Source organism: Schistocerca piceifrons, chromosome 4 (assembly GCF_021461385.2).
Source record: "Schistocerca piceifrons isolate TAMUIC-IGC-003096 chromosome 4, iqSchPice1.1, whole genome shotgun sequence".
NCBI classification, from domain to species: domain Eukaryota; kingdom Metazoa; phylum Arthropoda; class Insecta; order Orthoptera; family Acrididae; genus Schistocerca; species Schistocerca piceifrons.
This window is the reverse complement of record NC_060141.1, coordinates 438,841,546-438,864,108: the sequence shown is the minus strand read 5'-3', so window position 1 is coordinate 438,864,108 and position 22,563 is coordinate 438,841,546.

The following is a 22,563-nucleotide window of genomic DNA, read 5'->3' as shown; positions in this document are numbered from 1 at the left end:
CATGGCCGATTTTCGTCCCTAGTGACCTAGAAGTTGACAAGACGTTAACTCCTAATCTTCCTTCCTTCTTTCTTCGCTGATTCTGCTGAGAATCACATAATTATTTATCAGTCCATCTGCTTTTCAGTAACATCCTATAGCAACACATCTCAGACTTACTGATTATCTTCTTTACCGTATTTACAACAGTCTATGATTCACTGTCACCAGTTCTGTGCTCCAAACGTACGTTCTCAGGAGGCTTTTCCCCAAATTAAATCCAACAGTTGACACCAGCAGATTTCTTATGACCAGGAATTTCGTCAATGTGTGTGATAGTCCGATTTTTTATGTCGTCTTTGCTTCGTCCATCAAGTCTTCTTTACTTCAGCTACGTCGTTGTGAGCATTTCTCACTGGAAATTTATCGCTAACGTGATTTCTGCTGTTCTTCATAACTTTTGTCTTCCTTCGGTTTACTCTTAATCCATATTCTGTATTTTTTACACTGTTCATTCCATCAACAGGTCCTTTATTTCTAATTCACTTTCAATGAGGCTATACATGACATCAAAGAATCTTATCATTGATATACTTTCACCATCAGTTTTAATCTCAATCCTGAACCTTTCTTTAATTTCGTAACAGCCTCTTCAGAGTGCAGATTGAACATTAGAACGAAATAATGCACGCGCGTTTGCACGCTTTTCAACCTGAGCACTTCGTTCTTGGTTTGCCATTTTTTTGCTCCTGTTGTGTTTGCAGCTGTAGAAGGTGGATACGAAATAAACCGTTTACATTATAGACACAAATATATACTGCTGCTTGGGTAAAATTAGCTTATTTTCTTAACAATGTTACAAGTAGCCGAGACGACAACTGCAATAACATAATGACTTTCACTGTTGAATTAACAATTGCTCATCTGCTGTAGGATGATGTCCTCGGTTCACTGATTCGTAGTTACCCGCATAATGATCGACTCTCCATGATTTTGATGCTTCCATAGAACTCTTCCAATGTTCATCCTGCCCCGTCCCCCAGGTTTTCTGCGTGTGGCGACTTCTAAGATGGAACAGATGATACTGTATGTTAAATTCAGATCATGGCCATTTGTGGTGACCTCCATTTGTGTAAATTTTTTTTTTCAAGCGACTGTCAACAGCATCGATATACCGTATCGGAGGAATTGCATCACACACCTGCGCTGTCTTACATGTATTTATTCGCAACCGATTTCGATCATAGATCGTCTTCACAGTTGTTGTGCTATTGTGTTTGGGCAATGGGGCTGTGCAGTTACTGCTGTTCCTGTTCTCATGTTTTCACTGTTTTCTGCTTGCTACGCCGGTATTACGGAGTTAACTATCTTGTTCTAACTTTTACAAGCTAGTTACGCCGTATATTTTTCTGGTTAAGTAGCATGTATTACATGTGAAGTTGTCACAATAGATGTTTTTCCATTGTGAAGACGATGTATAACCGAAACCGGTAAGCGGGTCGAAGGCTTCCATCCAGTCACTCACTGATCAGTTTGGCCTGGCAACGGAAGAGAGCAAAACGAAAGCTGAGATTTTAAATTCATCATTTGAGAAATCTTTCACGAAGGAGGATCGTACAAACATACCGCCGTTTGAGTCTCGTACAGATTACCGTATGGAGGACATAGTGATAGACATCCCTGGGGTTGTGAAGCAGCTGAATGGATTGAAAATAAATAAATCGCCAGGTCCTGATGGGATTCCAGTTTGGTTTTACAGAGAGTACTCTACTGCATAGGCTCCTTACTTAGCTTACATTTATCGCGAATCTGTTGCCCAACGTAAAGTACCAAGCGACTGGAAAAAAGCGCAGGTGACGCCTGTATATAAGAAGAGTAGAAGGACGGATCTTCAAAATTACAGACCAATATCCTTAACATCGGTTTGTTGCAGGATTCTCCAACATATTCTCAGTTCGAATATAATAAATTTCCTTGAGACAGAGAAGTTGCTGTCAATGCATCAGCACGGCTTTAGAAAGCATCGCTCCTGCCAAACGCAACTCGCCCTTTTTTCACATGATATCTTGCGAACCACGGATGAAGGGTATCTCACCGATGCCATATTCCTTGACTTCCGGAAAGCGTTTGACTCGGTGCCCCACTCCAGACTCCTAACTAAGGTACGAGCATATCGGATTGGTTCCCAACTACAGGGCTATTACAAATGATTGAAGCGATTTCATAAATTCACTGTAGCTCCATTCATTTATATATCGTCACGACACACTACAGATATTTAGAAAAACTCATAAAGTTTTGTTCGGCTGAAGCCGCACTTCAGGTTTCTCGAGAGCGCAGTGAGACAAAATGGCGACTGGAGCCGAGAAAGCGTATGTCGTGCTTGAAATGCACTCACATCAGTCAGTCATAACAGTGCAACGACACTTCAGGACGAAGTTCAACAAAGATCCACCAACTGCTAACTCCATTCGGCGATGGTATGCGCAGTTTAAAGCTTCTGGATGCCTCTGTAAGTGGAAATCAACGGGTCGGCCTGCAGTGAGCGAAGAAACGGTTGAACGCGTGCGGACAAGTATCATGCGTAGCCCGCGGAAGTCGACGAATAAAGCAACCAGGGAGCTAAACGTACCACAGGATGGTGCTCCACCGCACTTCCATCATTATGTTCGGCATTTCTTAAACAGGAGATTGGAAAACCGATGGATCGGTCGTGGTGGAGATCATGATCAGCAATTCATGTCATGGCCTCCACGCTCTCCCGACTTAACCCCATGCAATTTCTTTCTGTGGGGTTATGTGAAAGATTCAGTGTTTAAACCTCCTCTACCAAGAAACGTGCCAGAACTGCGAGCTCGCATCAACGATGCTTTCGAACTCATTGATGGGGACATGCTGCGCCGAGTGTGGGAGGAACTTGATTATCGGCTTGATGTCTGCCGAATCACTAAAGGGGCACATATGGAACATTTGTGAATGCCTAAAAAAACATTTTGTGTTTTTGTATGTGTGTGCAAAGCATTGTGAAAATATCTCAAATAATAAAGTAATTGTAGAGCTGTAAAATCGCTTCAATCATTTGTAATAACCCTGTATGTGAGTGGCTCGAAGACTTCTTAAGTAATGGAACCCAGTACGTTGTCCCCGATAGTGAGTGTTCATCGGAGGTGAGGGTGTCATCTGGAGTGCCCCAGAGAAGTGTGTTAGGTCCGCTGTTGTTTTCTATCTACATAAATGATCTTTTGGATAGGGTCGATAGCAATGTGCGGCTGTGTGCTGCTGATGCTGTGGTGTACGGGAAGGTGTCGTCGTTGAGTGACTTTAGGAGGATACAAGATGACTTGGAGGATTTGTGATTGGTGTAAAGAATGGCAGCTAACTCTAAATATAGATAAATGTAAATTAATGCAGATGAATAGGAAAAAGAATCCTGTAATGTTTGAATACTCCATTAGTAGTGTAGCGCTTGACACTGTCACGTCGATTAAATATTTGGGCGTAACATTGCAGAGCGATATGAAGTGGGACAAGCATGTCATGACAGTGGTGGGGAGGGCGGATAGTCGTCTTCGGTTCATTGGTCGAATTTTGGGAAGATGTTGTTCATCTATAAAGGAGACCTCTTATAATACACTTAATATGACCCATTCTTGAGTACTGCTCGAGCGTTTGGAGTCCCTATCAGGTCGGATTGAGGGAGGACATAGAAGCAATTCAGAGGCGGGCTGCTAGATTTGTTACTGGTAGGTTTGATCATCACGCGAGTGTTACGGAAATGCTTCAGGAACTCGGGTGGGAGTCTCTAGAGGAAAGGAGGCGTTCTTTTCGTGAATCGCTAGTGAGAAAATTTAGAGAACCAGCATTTCAGGCTGACTGTAGTATAATTTTACCGCCGCCAACTTACATTTCGCGGAAAGACCACAAAGATAAGATAGAGCGATTAGGGCTCTTACAGAGGCATATGGGCAGTCATTTTTACCTCGTTCTGTTTGGGAGTGGAACAGGGAGAGAAGATGCTAGTTGTGGTACGAGGTACCCTCCGCCACGCACCGTATGGTGGATTGCGGACTATGTATGTAGATTTATGTAGATGTAGTTCCATTACTGTTTTTGCTGAAAGTTGTCCAGCGCCGGAATATATCTTGAATGAGGAAATGTATCCCGTACTCGACTCACACAGCACCCGAATGAGTATGACATATTTCGTAATTTTGGACGGATTGCAAACTTTAAACTTTAACTGTCCACGCCACGGAATCACTCTTTCATCAGTTGAGATGTTTTGACTAAGAGTCAACGTTTCTTTAAATTTTTTGGGGAAATAATCAATTACGAATTGCACTTTGAAAAGCCGGTCGGCATTATCCGGTTTATTGTTGTTGTCGGAAAAATTTAAAAATGACAATATTGGTCTGAATCGGTTGCGGGACATCGTTTTGCGAAATATGAGTGTGCCTGTCAACTGATTCGTTGACCAGTAATCATCGATCCTTGCTTTTTTTACATTTCCCATGAGGATAGCAAGCCCAAACCTTTTCCTGCGTTCGGGTCCCGTAACGTCGACAAATTTGGCGTTTTTTTATCGGGTTTCCTTCTATTGCAATTTTGACTGTAATACTTGGTTTCATTGCTAACATATTGAAATAGATCGTTCCCAATATATAATTCTACGATGTCCATGACGCTCTGTGTACCTTGGGGAAATATGTGTGAACCTGGAGATCCTTCAAATTTGGTCCTCAGTAAATCCTAGTCTGTCTTCTTCGTCTAATTCATCCGAATCAGTTGGCAACCGTAGCGTTCGCCGAATTCTTCTTGGACGTATCTTCTTGGATGTATCTTCCGACAATTCTGCTTCACTTTCATTTTTTTGATATCCAATGTCTTCTTCCCAATCCGCCAAGTTGTCCAGAACGTCAGACAAGGCGTCCGCGCATTCATCGTAAATAATCGTATCGTCTCTTTCGTCTGCCATGATGAAAGTGCACAAGTACTTATAAAAACAAAAAACTTGTTGACGTGGGTGGATTATTGTTACCTATCACTTAGGTGTCACCGGCCATCATATCCGTAACTCACAAGACTTTATTCGTCGTCTCAAGAACTTACGACTCGCACCATCAGATATACTCGGACGTTTTGACGTAGTCTCACTTTTTACTCGAGTACCATTGCAGGAATCGTTGTTGCTCATTAGCGAGATGCTGGCTGGGTAACTTTTAGACTTATTCCAACATGTGCTCACCTCAACGTATGTTTTATTCAATGGACAATATTTTGAACAGACAGACGGCGTCGCAATGGGTTGTCCCTTATCACCCATTGTGGCTAATCTTTTTATGGAAGACTTCGAGGAGAGAGCACTCCAGTCGTCGGATTTGAAACCTACGTGTTTTTGGCGATATGTGGACGACACCTTTGTTATCTGGCCTCACGGGACTGCATCGCTGAATTTGTTTCTTGAGCACCTTAACTCGCTTCATCCTAACATCAAGTTCACTATGGAGGTGGAGAAAAACGGCGAACTTCCATTCCTGGATGTGCTGGTACGGAGAAAAGAAGATGGCACGTTAGGTCACGCAGTGTACCGTAAACCAACACACACGGACTTACACTTGCAGGCCACCAGCTGTCACCATCCTTCGCAACGAAGTGGCGTACTTAGGACGTTGTTTAACAAAGCACGAGCCATATCAGACTCAGACAGCTTATCCAATGAGCTACTCCATCTGCGTACCTCTTTCCAACAAAATGGATATTCCGAACGGGAGATTCGCCTTGCCTTACACTCGAAGCGGGTTACCCAACGTGAGAACTGGAAGAAGGCGAAGAACGAAGGGGAATGGTCATCTTGCCACACATCGGCGGTCTCTCTTCAAAAATAGGAAGATTATTGAAGAGGCATAAAGTTAAATGTGTCTTTCGTCCGCCGGCAAAACTCAGAGCTCTCTTGGGCTCGTCTAAGGACAGCCTTGTGCTAAGAAGACCCGGTGTTTACGAGATTCCTTGTAGCTGCGGCATGTCGTACCGATGTACGACAAACTTGTCGCACTGTAGAGGAGAGATGTATTGAACACCGACGCTACACTCGTCTGGAGATACCAAGGAAGGCTGCAGTGGCCGAGCATTGTCTCAGTACAGGCCATTCTATGAATTATCAACACACCAAAATTCTCGCGTCGACGAGTTCGTACTGGGACAGTGTTATTAAGGAAGCGGTGGACATACGTAGCTCGACGAATCTAGTAAACAGAGACACGGGCTTTCAGCTCTGTACAGCTTGGGATCCAGCATTTTCTATGTTGAAGTCGTATCGAGCAGAGAGGGGTACTATTGGTCATAAGACGGATGACGATTCGCCAGCAACAGTACACCATCTTGAGAATGACTTCGTCCAGGATAATGACATCGCTCGACTAGAATAGTCAGCATGCTCTCCAGACATGAACCCTATAGAACATGCCTGGAATAGATTGAAAAGGGCTGTTTATGAACGACGTAACCCACTAACCACTCTGAGGTATCTACGCTGAATCGCCGTTGAGGAGTGGGACAACCTGGACCAGCAGTGCCTTGATAAACTTATGGATTGTGTGCCACCACGAATACAGGCATGTATCAATGCAAGAGGACGTGCTACTGGGTATCAGCAATCTGGACCACTACCTCTGAAGGTCTTTCTATATGGTGGTACAACATGCAATGTATGGTTTCCATGAGCAATAAAAAGGGCGGAAATGATGTTTATGTTGATCTCTATTCCAGTTTTCTGTACATTTGCAGGAACTCTCGGAACCGAAGTGATGGAAAACATTTTTTTGATGTGTGTAGAAACAATTAGCGACTAATGCTGTAACGTTTTATCCGTTTTACATCACTTGCTGGATGAATAGTAAATTGCGTCTGATCAGTGACCAAAAAAGAATATCTTCTGCCCTACTAATGAAACTTTGTAACTCCATAGACGAATGCCAAGACTTGTTATTCATATCGCTCTAATTTACTGGAGCCATATTAAAAAAAATTTACCCAAATGCTACTTCCAGCTCAGTGTGGCCGACCATCTGCGATAAAACGCATTCGATGGTATGTAAAGAAGCGTCCACTTTTTTTAAACTGCCCTACTCGGATCGAAGGCTATAAGAGTTGCGTTGGATTGGATTGTTCGGGGGAAGAGATCAGACAGCGACGTCATCGGTCTCATCGGATTAGGGAACGAAGTCGGCCGTGTCCTTTCAAAGGAACCATCCCGGCTTTTGCCTGGAGTGATTTAGGGAAATCACGGAAAACCTAAATCAGGATGGCCGGACGCGGGATTGAACCGTCGTCCTTCCGAATGCGAGTCCGGTGTGCTAACCACTGCGCCACCTCGCTCGGTGAAGGCTATAAGACAAGTCTGACTAAGCAAAGCCGCGTTTAAGGGTACTTAGAACATCAGGAATTTTTTTCTCATTTTCGGATTTTTATCTTATTATTAACTTTGCAGTTTACGAATAAAGTGATATACATATCACTTGGTAAGTATTTTATTTTATTTTAAATATATGTTTAAATTTTAGTTGCTTTACTTCAAGATAAAAAATAAGTAATTTTTTATATAGAAGGCTCGGGATTGCAGTATTATAAAGGGTAAATTACGTGTTTGTATTGGTAGTACTGTCAAAAACAGCATCGTATCGTTTCGTATTGTAAACACGTGTTGTATGTCGAAGTGCTAACGTTTTTCAGAGAGAAAGTGATGAATGGATTCGTAAATCTCTCAAAAAGTAAAGTATGACTCCAAAACAGAGTGTTTTTACGAAACGTGTTTTTCATAGTAATAGATTTTCGAATAAAGGGAAACATCGTGTTCAACATGTAGTGTGTGAAGTTACAGTCAATGAAATACAGACTCGTCAGTATCTATCTTCGAGGGTTAAAATAGAACGTTGAGATACACAGTTTTCTCAAAACGAAAGTGATGTAAATGGTAGGTCAGGTTATAGATCTACACATCCTAAAAAGGGTGTTAGGTGAATGTGTATGTTGTAAGATATTCGGAGGGCCAGTTAATTTACATGAAGTCAGTGAGGTGTCAAAAGTACAAGTCATGAAACTTAACATTAATTGTGCCATTTGTAAATATACTCACTCATTTTGGAATTCTGATAAGCGTAAAGACAATTATTTTGAAGTAAATGTTAGGTGATTTTATGGATTGAGAGTTGTTGGCAAAGGAAACACTGCAGCAGAGACAATGTGTCCCGTGATGAATGTGCCACGCCCACTTTGTAAAATCGACAAGTATGCAGGATTAATTGGAGCTCCTGTGGAATCTGATGCGTGTGAGTCAAATAAGGGTGCTGCAAACGAAGCTGTTGAAATAAATGATGATGTGACTGACATGCAGTAGCTTTTGATGGCACTTGGCAGAAGCGCGGCTACAGTTCTAAGAATTCTGTTGCTACGGTGACCAGTGTGGATACTGGAAAGGCAACAAATTTCAAGATTTTAACTAAACATTGAAATAAGTGTTAAAACTGGGAGTGAAGAAGGGCATATCTGTGAAAGAAATTATGAATGAACAAGTGTTGGTATGGCGGCGATTGTGTTACACTAATTTCTTAGGTGATGGAGACTCAAAAGCATATAACAGTGTAGTAGTTTGCCCTCCTGGACCTGATTCATGGCGCAATTACCGCAATGCCCAGTACTCAAACAGTTTATACAGCCCTAAACATTCCATCCAAGCAGCAGTCATGGATGTCATGAAACCTGTTTACAGAGACCAGGCAAATCCTGAATTACCGAAGAAGTGTCAGCATGCTCAGATTCAAAATCCCAATGAGTCGGTCAATAATCTTATTTGGATTCGCTTACCAAAACATGTTTTCGTTGAAACGAAGACACTAAAGGGGGGGTCGGTGTGTTATTGCTTATAATGATGGCAACATTGGTAGGAATTAATCACGGAGCAAACTGCATCAGAGAACTTGAACGGATGGACAAGGTTCGCATCGATAAAGCGGAGTATGCAGTACAGTTGGCCACTAAGGAGTCCAGAAAGAAGAAAAGGAGAAAAAACTTGGAAAAAGCTCAAGAGGATGATGTACAGTATGCTGCAGGGTGATTTTGAGTGACTAAAAATAAAAAGTAAGCATATATTAAGTGAGTTACAGTCTTTTGAAACTTTAGAAGCCAATCCTGAAACTTTACATTTTCTGTTGCATTTTTCCCGAAATTTCAGAAACCGTTTCGAATAGAGTATTCAGATTTTCAGGGAGTAATAACATACATATCCTGAGTGTACTGAATTAGAAGAAGAACATACTGTGTACAATTAAAATTACTAACGATAACATACAGAAAAGTACACAAATTTTTAACTGTGTAGTTAAAAATTACATTTCCGAAAGCAGTGGCTGAAATGCAATTATTGTAGTTCAGTAGACTCAGAACATACAGTATAATGTCCTGTAAAAGTTTCATGTCAATGGCTACAGTGGTTCCTGAAATACAGGGAAGCCAAGTCACTAAATTTAACATTGTCGGGATATGGCATTCCAACTCACCTCAATATTTGAAATTATTGTACTCATTCCTGATTCCATTTGAGAGGAACATTTTAACGTCTGAAGCATCGCAACGGTACCGCAATTTAAGGTGCGTTTTGAATGGACATTACACAAGTTAACAATTTTTCTAGAAACCGTTTGTAATTATTGAACTTTTTAGTAGAAGGTCGTTTTCAGAAGACCTCAAAAAGTTTTATGATGGAACGTGCGCCGTCTGACTGGTATGTTCGAAATATTCAATTTATGTATTAAAGAAAATATGTCCTTTCAGAATACATTTGAGTCCTGGGTCTTGTCAGACCTCAAAATGAGATGTTGTTCCGGTGTCTTTCCTGGAACAAGTATATCGTTCATATATTTAGAAAATTGTGGAAGCCTCGTTGAGACCTGTTCTAAATAACAAAGCAGGAAATGAAGCGCTTCCGAATGGGTTGCACTTTCATGTAAGCCTTCATGTATATTACTTACAATGAATTTCTGGTTTCGTCGTCAAATGGAAGTTACAGGTAAGCGCATTCTACATCGATTTCGAGAATTATGTTCTTCCTGCCAGCCTACCCATTAATTCTTCGGTAGGTGGCAGGGGAAATGACTCTGTTACCGAAACTTGCAGTGATGTTAAAACTGTGTTCCAGGCCGGCACTCGAAACTGAAATCTTTGTCTTTCACGAGTAAGTGTTATACCGACCAAGTATTCTATCGACCAATTGTGACTCACAACTTCTCACCACAGCCTTACTTCCGACAGTATCTCATTTCCTACCTTCCTTACAACAGAACATCTCCTGCGGAACCTGCACGACTAGCACTACTGGAAGTAAGGATACTGGGTGATCAAATCGTCAGTATAAATTTGAAAACTTAATAAACCACCGAATAATTTAGATAGAGAGGTAAAAATTGACACACATGCTTGGAATGACATAGGTTTTCATTAGAACAAAAAAAAGTATTGCTAGACGGTGAAAGATCTCTTGCGCGCGTCGTTTGGTGATGATCGAGAGCTCATCTGATACGTCCATCATGCTTGGCCTCCCAGGTCGCCAGACCTCAGTCCGTGCGATTATTGGCTTTGGGGTTGCCTGAAGTCACAAGTGTATCGTGATCGACCGACATCTCTAGGGATGCTGAAAGACAACATCCGACGCCAATGCCTCACCAAAACTCCGGACATGCTTTACAGTGCTGTTCACAACATTATTCCTGGACTACGGCTATTTTTGAGGAATGATGGTGGACATATTGAGCATTTCCTGTAAAGAACATCATCTTTGCTTTGTCTTAATTTGTTATGCTAATTATTGCAATTCTGATCAGATGAAGCGCCATCTGGAGGACATTTTTCGAACGTTTGTATTTTTTTGGTTCTAATAAAACGCCATGTCATTCCAAGCATGTGTGTCAATTTGTACCTCTCTATCTACATTATTCGGTGATTTATTCAGTTTTCAAATTTCTACTGACTTATTGATCGCCCGGTATTTCGGAGGCATGGCTTAACCACAAACTGGGACATCGTTTCCAGAATGGTGTGCTCTGAAACGAAACTTCCTTGCAGACTAAAACTGTGCGCCAGACCGTGACTTGAACGCGGGACCAGAGGAGAACTTCTTTAGAGTTCTTGAGGTAGCAAAGACGTGAGGACGGATCGGCGGTCGTGCTGGAGTAGAAAGTCGAGAGAGCACATCCAGATCGAAGGGAAAGATCCCAGGTTTGATTCCCGGTCCGGTACACAGTTTTAATCTGTCAGGAAGTTTCAAAACAGCTGCCATACCGCTTCAGAGTCAAAAATTGATTCTGGAATCTACTACTGTTTGATCATTTGCAGTTGCTTTGAAATCTGTACAGACCCTAATTTTCCATTATACTGCCGTTGGAGGTGACCACTGACGTATTAAAAAGGGCTTGAGGATTCCTGTTCGTTCTTTTACTTTCAATTCTGTATGTACTTTAGTTTAGAATAGTAAGTGATACTGGCCTAACTCCGTAATATATAAGTTTGGCAATATCTCCAAGCGCCTGGAAATTCTTCATGTAACCCTGTGTAATCGAACAAATGGTTACATTTGCCATACAGTTGTTTGTGCTCACGTGTGAACTCTGAGATTGACTGCATGTACTCGCACATTAATTCCCAGACCGAACGAATCGAATACGTCAGTTCCAAATATTTTTAAACTAGAGCTGGATTAGACTATAGTGAATGCTACTGTGTTGATCGTATTTTTGTATTTTCCGCATAACGTACACGCACTCAGAACAGAAAATTTTTCGCTATTATAGGTTAGGGGATATAGATTTATTTGCTTGAGTTTAGAGCGTCCCAATGTTTCGTATGTTTGGACAGACAGGCACCAGTAACGTGCTGAAATGACATATTTTCATTGAAATTTGTAAAGTAATTAGCAATTTTCAGTTGTTTCTACGAATCTAAGTGGCGGTACTATGTTCTGAGAGATGTTTTCGCTTTGAGTCTTGGTTGAGCGCACGATGTGATTTTTGTCTGGGGAAAGGTGACGTAACTTTTCAAGAGCTAAATTTACCTTTACGCTTTTAATTTCGCGATTCAATTAATTCCTGTTCGGTAGACTGAGTTCTGCTAGGAAGAGTACCTTTGAGTTCCGATTGTGAAACCATGTTTATTTCCACTTTATGTAATTGGTGTCTACCATTTCTACTTTATGTAATTGAGGACTACCCGGAAATGAATTCAATTTACGGTTCTTCTATTAGTATGCAGGTTGTGTGTGTACAGTTTTATGACACTGACGGGAGGAGAAGCAGTGTTTACCACTGTTGTTCATCATACACCTAGCACATCATTGACTCGCGAGAGCTGTTCTACCGGCGCAGCACTGCGAATTGTTTACCCTCGTGGTGCTGGGCAACATAAACTGTTTGCGACTTGCAGGTCCATGTAGATAACCTAGCTTTCGCAACTACGATGCGTGGGAATCTAAGTCCGCGAAGCCTTGTTCCTCTTCACCTTCAATCACTTGTTGTACGTCACTCAAACAGGGATTGCGATACCTGAAGATTTCGTAATGGTACCGCGAGGCATTTTGTCCCGAAATAACGGTCTACAAGTTCAATAACCCGTCGATGCCCGAGTGGCTGAAGCTGCAAAAATGCATGGAGGGGGCTGTAAAATCTCTATCGCGGAACCAACACACAAAATCTATTTTTAAAACAATTTATGAAATGAAGATGGCTTTGGTTACACAGAATACATGAGAAAGTATTTCTTATTATACTGTGCCCGTTGTAGTACATGAATATCATAAAATAAGTCGAAATTTTTCTAAGATTAAACAAAATGCTTTCAGTTTCACTTGGCGCAAGGTAAAAATTACTCTGGGAAGGAATTCCCACTCCACAACTAATTACACTACGTCTTTGCAAAGATTTGTTATGCGTTTTCTGTTTGATCACTTTTCTAGTCTAATCCATAGAGGAACACGGGACAACACGGAACATCGTTCATTTGGAGATGTTGCAACTGGCGAAATCTTAGGATGTTGCCAAGTAGCTCCAACCGTGCCAAGGCTGATGAGCAATCGCAGAGAGACTTGGGCCATTGATTCTCTTATCGGTATGAGGAAATATCATTGTTTGCCCTGTTTCTTATCTCCCTTCCCTCTAGTTTTTATGTTGCTGTGAAAATAGAACAAAGTATTTATTGTTGTTACAACCATTACATTTGCCATAAGTCCACAGGCTGTCCTCTTGATTGTCTCTTGCATTTGTAAGCGTGCATCTTCTGCTCAAGAGAATCGACTCCTGACTTAGTTTTTCCATTGCACAAAACTATCTCTGCTTTCTTTTTACATCTTTAATCTACTGTACCACTGTGGTGTTGAGAGCTGAGCAGTGTGACCTTTTTGATACTAAATGGTCTACATCTTAGGTTTTTTCCCTCTTTCTGGTGTTCCCTTACAAAATAAACTACTGTACTTCACACATTGATTTCTTTATACCTTTTAGAGACTGTGAGTGAAGAACATGATTTGTTTTTACCCAGTCTATATAAGAAACAAGCAAAGAAATGTGGAATACAGCTCTCATGCGGAATACATCTGGGATTTAGTGCAGGGAATGAGGCAGCACCATGCAAGCGAAGATGCCGCAGGATATTCATTCTTTCATTAAATTCTATCCAAAGAATGTCTTTTCGCATTGTCTGTTGTGTATTAACAAAACACATGTACTTGAAAATATTATTTTTTATAAATTATCCTGTTTGTTGAACACTACAGTTCATTATGTTAGTCTGCTTTCAGAAAAAGTAAATATTGGAAAATTACGTCTAGAAGTTTGAAATTACGAGATAAATATCCTCTTATATCCCTCACAAGCATATAGTCGTTTTGCAAACAATAAAAAGCAGAGATAAAACTGATTAAATTTTGTTTCTTTCTGATCTATTACATAAGTCCCTACTTGTGGCTCTTTAATATACTATAAAGTGTGTCTGAAATGTTTGGCAAAATGTCACAGAAAATATAGGAGAGAACAGTTAGAAACAAAACACAGTCACTGCTCTCCAAAGTACACACTACTAGCTGCAACACACTTCTGACGTCGATTGTAAAGATTATGGAAACTCTCAGCAGACTCTCTCGTACAATCTCTCGAAGGACGTTGTCGCTCGTAGTAGCATATCGCATCATGACAGGAGGTGACGCCTGGTTCTGCCATCACGATCTGGACACCAAGTGCCAGTCAGAGCCATGGTGTTCATCGCTTTTTCCGCCTCCCTCGGCTAGAAAGTCATAGTGGATCGAGGCCCTGCTTTTGGAAAAAGCAATCAGCACCGTTTTAATCTTAAATTTTGTGAGGCGACTTCCTTGGGAGGCCGGGAAGACGATGTATACCAAACCTTCGACTATGAATTAGTCTCTCGCTCGTACTAGTACAACCAGGTCCTATTTCCTGCAACGCATATATACTGCAAGGCGTGGCAATGGTGTCTCGAGCGACTCTCCGAGAAGCCTTTGCTGACAGTTTGTAACAGCCGTACAACCGATGTCAGAGAGGTGTTGTAGTTAATGGAGACTACTCTGAAGTACAGTAAAGTTATTTTGATTACAACCCTCGTTTCCTTTATTTCCTGACTCACCTTGTGAAAACTAATTAAACAGCACACGAGAAGGTTTCCATTAGACTTTACTACATACAATAGAAAGAAATAACTGCTCTTTTTCTTCGTATCAGAGCAGCGGACCCACTCTTCTGACAACATATACTGTCAGCTGCAAAAAACTCTGTCCAGTTCCTCAAAATTATGGCGATTGTTTCATACCAAGAGGAAAATAATACATTCATCGCAATCTAATTGATAAATATACCACTACATACCTACAACACGTCTTAAAATATTGCAGCAAGGAAATAAACAGCACCAGACTATCTTCACATACAAACTTTGGTATTCATCTATGTGTGCAACCACACTTCACGTAAAGCAGTCCTTGGCTGTTCTGTCGTTATTTCGTAAAACACCTAAGGCATGTCCATCCTCTATCACATTGAGAGAGGATAAGTGACTCTCTAATTTATTTTCATATTCAAGGCTACTCTTTAATGTTTTTATTGCGCCCTGGAGATCATTTTTGTAAGGCGATAGGAAGTTACGAACAAGAGCAGGCATTTCTGGGACTATGTACATTGTTAATGCAGCGGGATCTTTATAATATCTCTCCTTCAAATGGTATTTTCTGGAGATGAGAATAAGATGCTTGTTTGATTATTTAACAGCAAATCTAGCAGAGGACATTTGGGGCTTGGAAGCCATGTACAGGTGTTACGGAGAGGAACATCTCAAAGCACTTACAGGGGCAGAACGCTGGTCTCAAGAATTTCTCACACTGGCGTGCAGACAATGCCTTCGCCCGAAGAGGCGATAAACTGCATAGCTGGATCTGCTTGTTAAACATTTCTATCAACGGTTGGGAGAGGCGTGCAGGAAAGAAGTGGGTCGACCTGCCAATGGGTTTCGACACTGTCGTAAAGGCCCACTGTGTAAAGAGATGCTGTTCATAAAAATCCGTAAGTTTCCGTGTTCAACTTGCACTAGACGTTATCGATAGGGTCATCAGATGATGTCGTCCTCTGCCTGCCGAGTTTTCTAGGAAGCCTCAGGCCTTCAGAGTAATTTTAGGATGGAACGCAACATCTATGATGGCGCTGAAATGGTCTACGTTGAGACACCAAAGCTTTTCTCTTAGTTTAGCCAAGGCCGCTGCTCGCAGTTGACATGCTCTAACGATCTAATGATCACTGTGGTAAATGTATTATTCATCTTAGGTCTAAATGTAAACTCAAAACATGATGCCTAAGGCAGTAAAGGGTAAACAAATCGGGAGCTTAACGTCTTCTCCTCCCCCTGCGTGGAAATTTGAGTCAAAGACTGCATGATTCACCAGCAGGGGAAAGAGTATTATTGACTTTGATGGGGACTGGTCAGAAGGTAGTGTAGGTGAGCTAGAGGGGAGACATGGCTCTTGTAGAGTCTTGTGATTAGCGCGAAACTCCTATGGGGTGGTTGCATGTGTGCACTCTCCGACTTTACTGAGAAATGAGCAGAGAAACGGGGCTCCTGTTTCAGATTCCAGTCTGAAAAGGAGATACTGGTCTGTTGTTATGAATAGGCTGCGTTTGGACCACGTATCCTGAGCGTGACTTCGCTCCAGAACTGGTCTTCGCTTGGGAATCTGTGGTGAGGTCTTAGCGGTAGCGACAGTTTAGACTTGTGACGAGGACCAACTTGTTGATATCAGACCTGCCGCCTTGATGTTTGGTCTCTTTTTGTACACTGCCATATGAGTCAAATTGATCCATGGGCTTTCACACGCAGGAATCTGCCGAGATATCAGGGGTCCATTAGAGAGTAAGTGCCATCCATGTAACAGATCGCCAGCCTGCTACTTTCCATATTTCGTGACCGCAATAACGCATTACAGGCGCCACACCTCGCTATTCTACAGACTCTTGCCCCGTGACTGTTACCTTACACAGCACTAGGCATCGAGAAACGGGTGTAGTATTACTGCTCTGGCCTGTTAGGGCAAACAAAATCACCGTCTTGCCACTTGTTCTTAGCTGCAACAATGTGGTATAACTTCTGTGTACAATAAACCCTTCAAAGCGTACTCGAAGTTAGATTCAGATTGCGTTATCCATGTTTTAAGCTATGGTAAATAGATTAAGCAGATAAACCTTAGTCTTTGTCAGCCAAACATCACCTGGTGGACTGCTAATAATTTGCTGCTTCTGTTTGTTTCGCCAACGGTTCATGATTATTTGTCATCTCCATTAACTTGCGTTATTTGTGGATTGTGTAGTAATTCCAAAAGGTTGCGATTAAGATTTTGCATGGAAACTGCCTTAATAATGGAATTAATTATATTTTTGAGTTTTTGGTACACCGTAAACTTCTAACGATAACTGTAAATGACAGGCCTCATTCCATTACAAACTCCAGCAAAATTCAGATTTTTATATCTTTGCGATAGGTGAAGTAGCTCACAAGTTTCCCTCCTAGGACCTTACTACGAAAAAGACTTCATAAAAATCCAGTTATAATCATTTACATTCATGATTTACATCTTTCTTTTATTACCGGAGTATGTAGATTGAATCTACCGCAACGAAAAATACTTCGAACAGTTACACAGAGAATCGTCAGTTGCCTTTGAATAACCCTGGAGACAGATCTGGTTATTAGTGAGGAAGGGGGGTAGAGAGGCAGATTTGAAGTACACACTAGGCTGCCGATAACAGACACACGTATCATTCCTTTCTGCTTTTTGTAAAGCTGTAGTCGCTTAGCCCATGTACGTCAGACTTTTCGCAGAGCATAGACACTTAAAAGTTCTTTCATGTGTTTAGAGAATTACTTCCTTCACGAGAGGAATCCATTCGTTCACGTGTACTTAATGATGTGAGCCATTTATCAGAGAGGATTTTCTTTCCTCCTTTCTCCTTTCGTCGGTGAAGTACATCGAAGACGTGGTAAGGAGATTTGACTTCAGTTTTTTTCCTGCTGCAAGGGGAACGACAGCGACTTTGATGCGGCTGTCTTCGCTTTTAAACTGCCTTGTGTGTGAGTCTCACGTTTCTTGCTCTTTTTGCAGAAAGGGGCTCTTTTACACTCTATTCTGCTAATGGTATCATCCCCTGCCAACGGCGACTTTCGTTGCTCTAATAAAAAGAAGGCTAGTTAGTATTACATTGAATGTACATTTTCTTGTGCAGGTATACAGCACCGGTAACGATGGACATCATCAGAGTAGCGGTATTGTCTTCCTGTAGAGTTTTTACAAGTTTATTTGATCATAAGGACTGTTTTTGTATTTCCCACCTCCTCAATTTTAGGTTCCTCGACAGATACAGGACAGTCTCTGCACCAAACTGGACGATAATCCCTCAGTCGACACTGGGAGCTATGTAATTCACTTCGTTGCTTTTTCAGTTATTCACATTTATCGCAAGTAAGTTGTCATGTAAACACATTAGTAAGGGAGCCTAACTAAACACATCAAATAATTTACAGTAAAAGGTCTAATCTTGAAGGGTACACAAACACTCATTAAAACGTGTACTTTTGTTTCCTCTCGAATACCTCTTACAATTCTCTCGTTATATCCGCATCTGATCACAGTTCCAGAAACTCTTTTCCGTCAATGTTCTCATACCAGAACGTCATTTAAAATAGTTACGAGCTCTGTGCAATTTGCATACGGCTAGATGGTGAGCCAGGTTTTTTTTTGTGTCCTTGCCTACGCGCCGACTGTTTCTACTGTATAACTTCGCTGTACAAAGTAGTCTTATATCATCAGTTTATAAAGACGTGGCCAAGTGAGTTTTCATTGTGAATTTCACGAAAAACAGTTAGCGTTATCAGCAGTGTTACATTAATCACAGTACATTTCCTTGCATTGAGTTCCAGTTCCATCCCAGTAATAAAACACAACGTCGTTCATAAGTGATAACCAATGTTCACATAGCAGAATAGAAAATGTTAAAAGTAGTGATTTGCTTCCCTATCTCATGACGAAGGCTGTGTTCCGCTGTATATTATACAACTGGGCTTAAAGTAATAGTTTTGCTCATAAATTCATTCAGTTGTCATCATCCTGATGTATGCGAGTTTACATTGAAACAATGGAGTGAAAAAGCAAATTAGTATGGAATATAAGCATCAGTAACTTGCTTACAAACTTCTCTGTTAAAAAGCAAAAATACATCAGTAGCATTTCTGTGCCAATCCTGGAAAATTTTGTTTCTGTTTCTAACGTCAGCTAACCCATATCAGTGTCGCAAACCAGGCCCTTCTTATTAGTGACACCACCACTCGTACAAATATGATCAGCCTTATCAAAGACTTCATCACATGACAAGTTGTGACTCCCATCCCCTCCGCCTCCCCTCTACAGTCGACCACAGCCTACAATTTTGGTCACATTACAAATGAAACAGAGAATAAAAATCCACACTGGCACAACTAATCCCTTTGTGATAATGGGAATTAAAATGTCGAAGATAGTGGAACTAGCCCAGTTGCGCTTAATAACCTCTTCAACTTCCCTTATCCAGTCACACCGTAGTAATAAAATGAGGCAGTCAGTCAAAACACAGAAGCAAGCTTCTGGCCACAGTTTTTAAGATTTGCACTATTTCCCAAGCCTTCACTTAAAAGTAAATAAAAAAGGGATAAACAGTGTAAAAATTTTTACCTCTCAGTTGTGTGCATACATCTGTATTTAATCAGCACACTGTTACAATGAGGCAGTCGACAACGTACAAAAGACGACACATTCAAAAAGATGCTGTCCTTCCGAGAAAAATATGCAATCTTGACTTGAAAGCCTAAGACAGTTGCGTATATATATATATATACAGGTTGAGTCACCTAACATTACCGCTGGATATATTTCGTAAACCACATCAAATACTGAAGAATCGATTCCAAAGACCGAACGTGAGGAGAGGGGCTAGTGTAATTGGTTAATGCTAACCATAAAAAAATGCATGGAAGTATGTTATTTAACACAAACCTACGTTTTTTTAAATGGAACCCCGTTAGTTTTGTTAGCACATCTGAACATATAAACAAATACGTAATCAGTGCCGTTTGTTGCATTGTAAAATGTTAACTACATCCGGAGATATTGTAACCTAAAGTTGACGCTTGAGTACGACTCCTCCGCTGTTCGATCGTGTGTATCGGAGAGCACCGAATTACATATGGATCCAAAGGGAACGGTGATGGACCTTAGGTGCAGAAGAGACTGGAACAGCACATTACGTCCACATGCTAACACCTTTTTATTGGCCTTTTTCACTGACGCACATGTACATTACCATGAGGGGTTAGGTACACGTATACGCGTGGTTTCCGTTTTCAATTACGGAGTGGAATAGAGTGTGTCCCGACATGTCAGGCCAATAGATGTTCAATGTGGTGGCCATCATTTGCTGCACACAATTGCAATCTCTGGCGTAATGAATGTCGTACACGCCGCAGTACATCTGATGTAATGTCGCCGCAGGCTGCCACAATACGTTGTTTCATATCCTCTAGGGTTGTAGGCACATCACGGTACACATTCTCCTTTAACGCACCCCACAGAAAGAAGTCCAGAGGTGTAAGATCAGGAGAACGGGCTGGCCAATTTATGCGTCCTCCACGTCCTCTGAAACGCCCGTCGAACATCCTGTCAAGGGTCAGCCTAGTGTTAATTGCGGAATGTGCACGTGCACCATCATGCTGATACCACATACGTCGACGCGTTTCCAGTGGGACATTTTCGAGCAACGTTGGCAGATAATTCTGTAGAAACGCGATGTATGTTGCAGCTGTTTGGGCCCCTGCAATGAAGTGAGGACCAATGAGGTGGTCGCCAATGATTCCGCACCATACATTTACAGTCCACGGTAGCTGTCGCTCTACCTGTCTGAGCCACCGAGGATTGTCCACGGACCAGTAATGCATGTTCCGTAGATTCACTGCCCCGTGGTTTGTGAAACCCGCTTCATCGGTAAACAGGTAGAACTGCAACGCATTCTCTGTTAATGCCCATTGACAGAATTGCACTCGATGATTAAAGTCATCACCATGTAATTGCTGATGTAGCGACACATGAAACGGGTGAAAGCGGTGACGATGCAGTATGCGCATGACACTACTCGGCTCTCGCGATATCCCGCGACTTATGTGTGGGTTCATGGCAACAGCATCTAACACACCAACTGCACCCGCTTCTCCTGTGACGGGCCTGTTACGGACCCGTTTGCGTGCTATGACCATACCTGTTGCATACAGTTGTCGGTCGATGTTTTGCAATGTGCGGCAAGTTGGATGCTCTCTGTCCGGGTACCGTTCTGCATACACACTGCAGGCTTCAGCTGCATTTCGTCGACACTCGCCATAGATGAGAATCATCTCCGCCTTTTCAGAGTTCGAATACACCATGGTCACAGTTCCTACAACACTACACTATCACAGACGTCTGGTAACACGGTGAACTACAGTTGGTCTGCGTGCGGAGCCGAATGCAGAATAACAATAGCAGCAAGCACTACATGCGGACACTGCGACAGCTAGACCAAACCACAACAGTGCACTACAGCCACACTGGTAAACACGGTCGTCATCGTAAACATGTCCCTGCAGATGCTGCTCACCGCCAGTGGCCCGTGTTTGTTACGACACGCAACTAAACGTCGGAGGTTTCAAGCCTCAACTTTAGGTTACAATATCTCCGGATGTAATTAACATTTTACAATGCAACAAACGGCACTGATTACGTATTTGTTTGTATGTTCAGATGTGCTAACAAAACTAACGTGGTTCCATTTAAAAAAACGTAGGTTTGTGGTAAAAAACATACTTCTGTGCATTTTTGTATGGTTTGTATTAAACAATTATACTAACCCCTCTCCTCACGTTCGGTCTGTGGAATCGGTTCGTCAGTATTTGATGTGGTTTACGAAATATATCCAGCGGTAACGTTAGGTGACACACCCTTATGTGTGTGTGTGTGTGTGTGTGTATGTGTGTGTGAGTGGGTGGGTGGGTTTGTACGTATATACTGGGTGGTCCATTGATAGTGACCGGGCCAAATATCTCACGAAATAAGCTTCTATCGAAAAAACTACAAAGAATGAAACTCGCCTAGCTTGAAGGGGGAAACCAGATGGCGGTATGGTTGGCCCGCTAGATGGCGCTGCCAGAGTTCAAACGGATATCAACTGCGTTTTTTTAAATAGTAATCCCCATTTTTATTACATATTCGAGTCGTGCATAAAGAAATATGAATGTTTCAGTTAGACCACTATTTTCGCTTTGTGATAGATTGCGCTGTAATAGTCAGAAACGTATAAGTACGTGGTATCACGTAACATACCGCCAGTGCGGACGGTATTTGGTTCGTGATACATTACCCGTGTTAAAATGGACCGTTTAACAATTGCGGAAAAGGTCGATATCGTGTTAGTGTATGGCTATTGTGTCAAAATGCCCAACGAACGTGTGCTATGTATGCTCCTCGGTATCCTGGACGACATCATCCAAGTGTCAGGACCGATCGACGGATACTTACGTTATTTAAGGAAACAGGATGTGTTCAGCCACATATGAAACTTTAACCACGACCTGCAAGAAATGATGATGCCCAAGTAGGTGTTTTAGCTGCTGTCGCTGCTAATCCGCACATCAGTACCAGACAAATTAAACGAGAATCGGGAATCTCGAAAACGTCGGTGTTGAGAACGCTACATCAACATCGATTGCACCCGTGCCATATTTCTGTGCACCAGGAATTGCATGGCGACGACTTTGAACGTCGTGTACAGTTCTGCCACTGGGGAAAAGAGAAATTACGGGACGATGACAGATTTTTTGCACGCGTTCTATTTGGCGACGAAGCGTCATTCACCAACAGCGGTATCTTAAACCGGCATAATATGCACTATTGGGCAACGGAAAATCCACGATGGCTGCGAGAAGTGGAACATCAGTGACTTT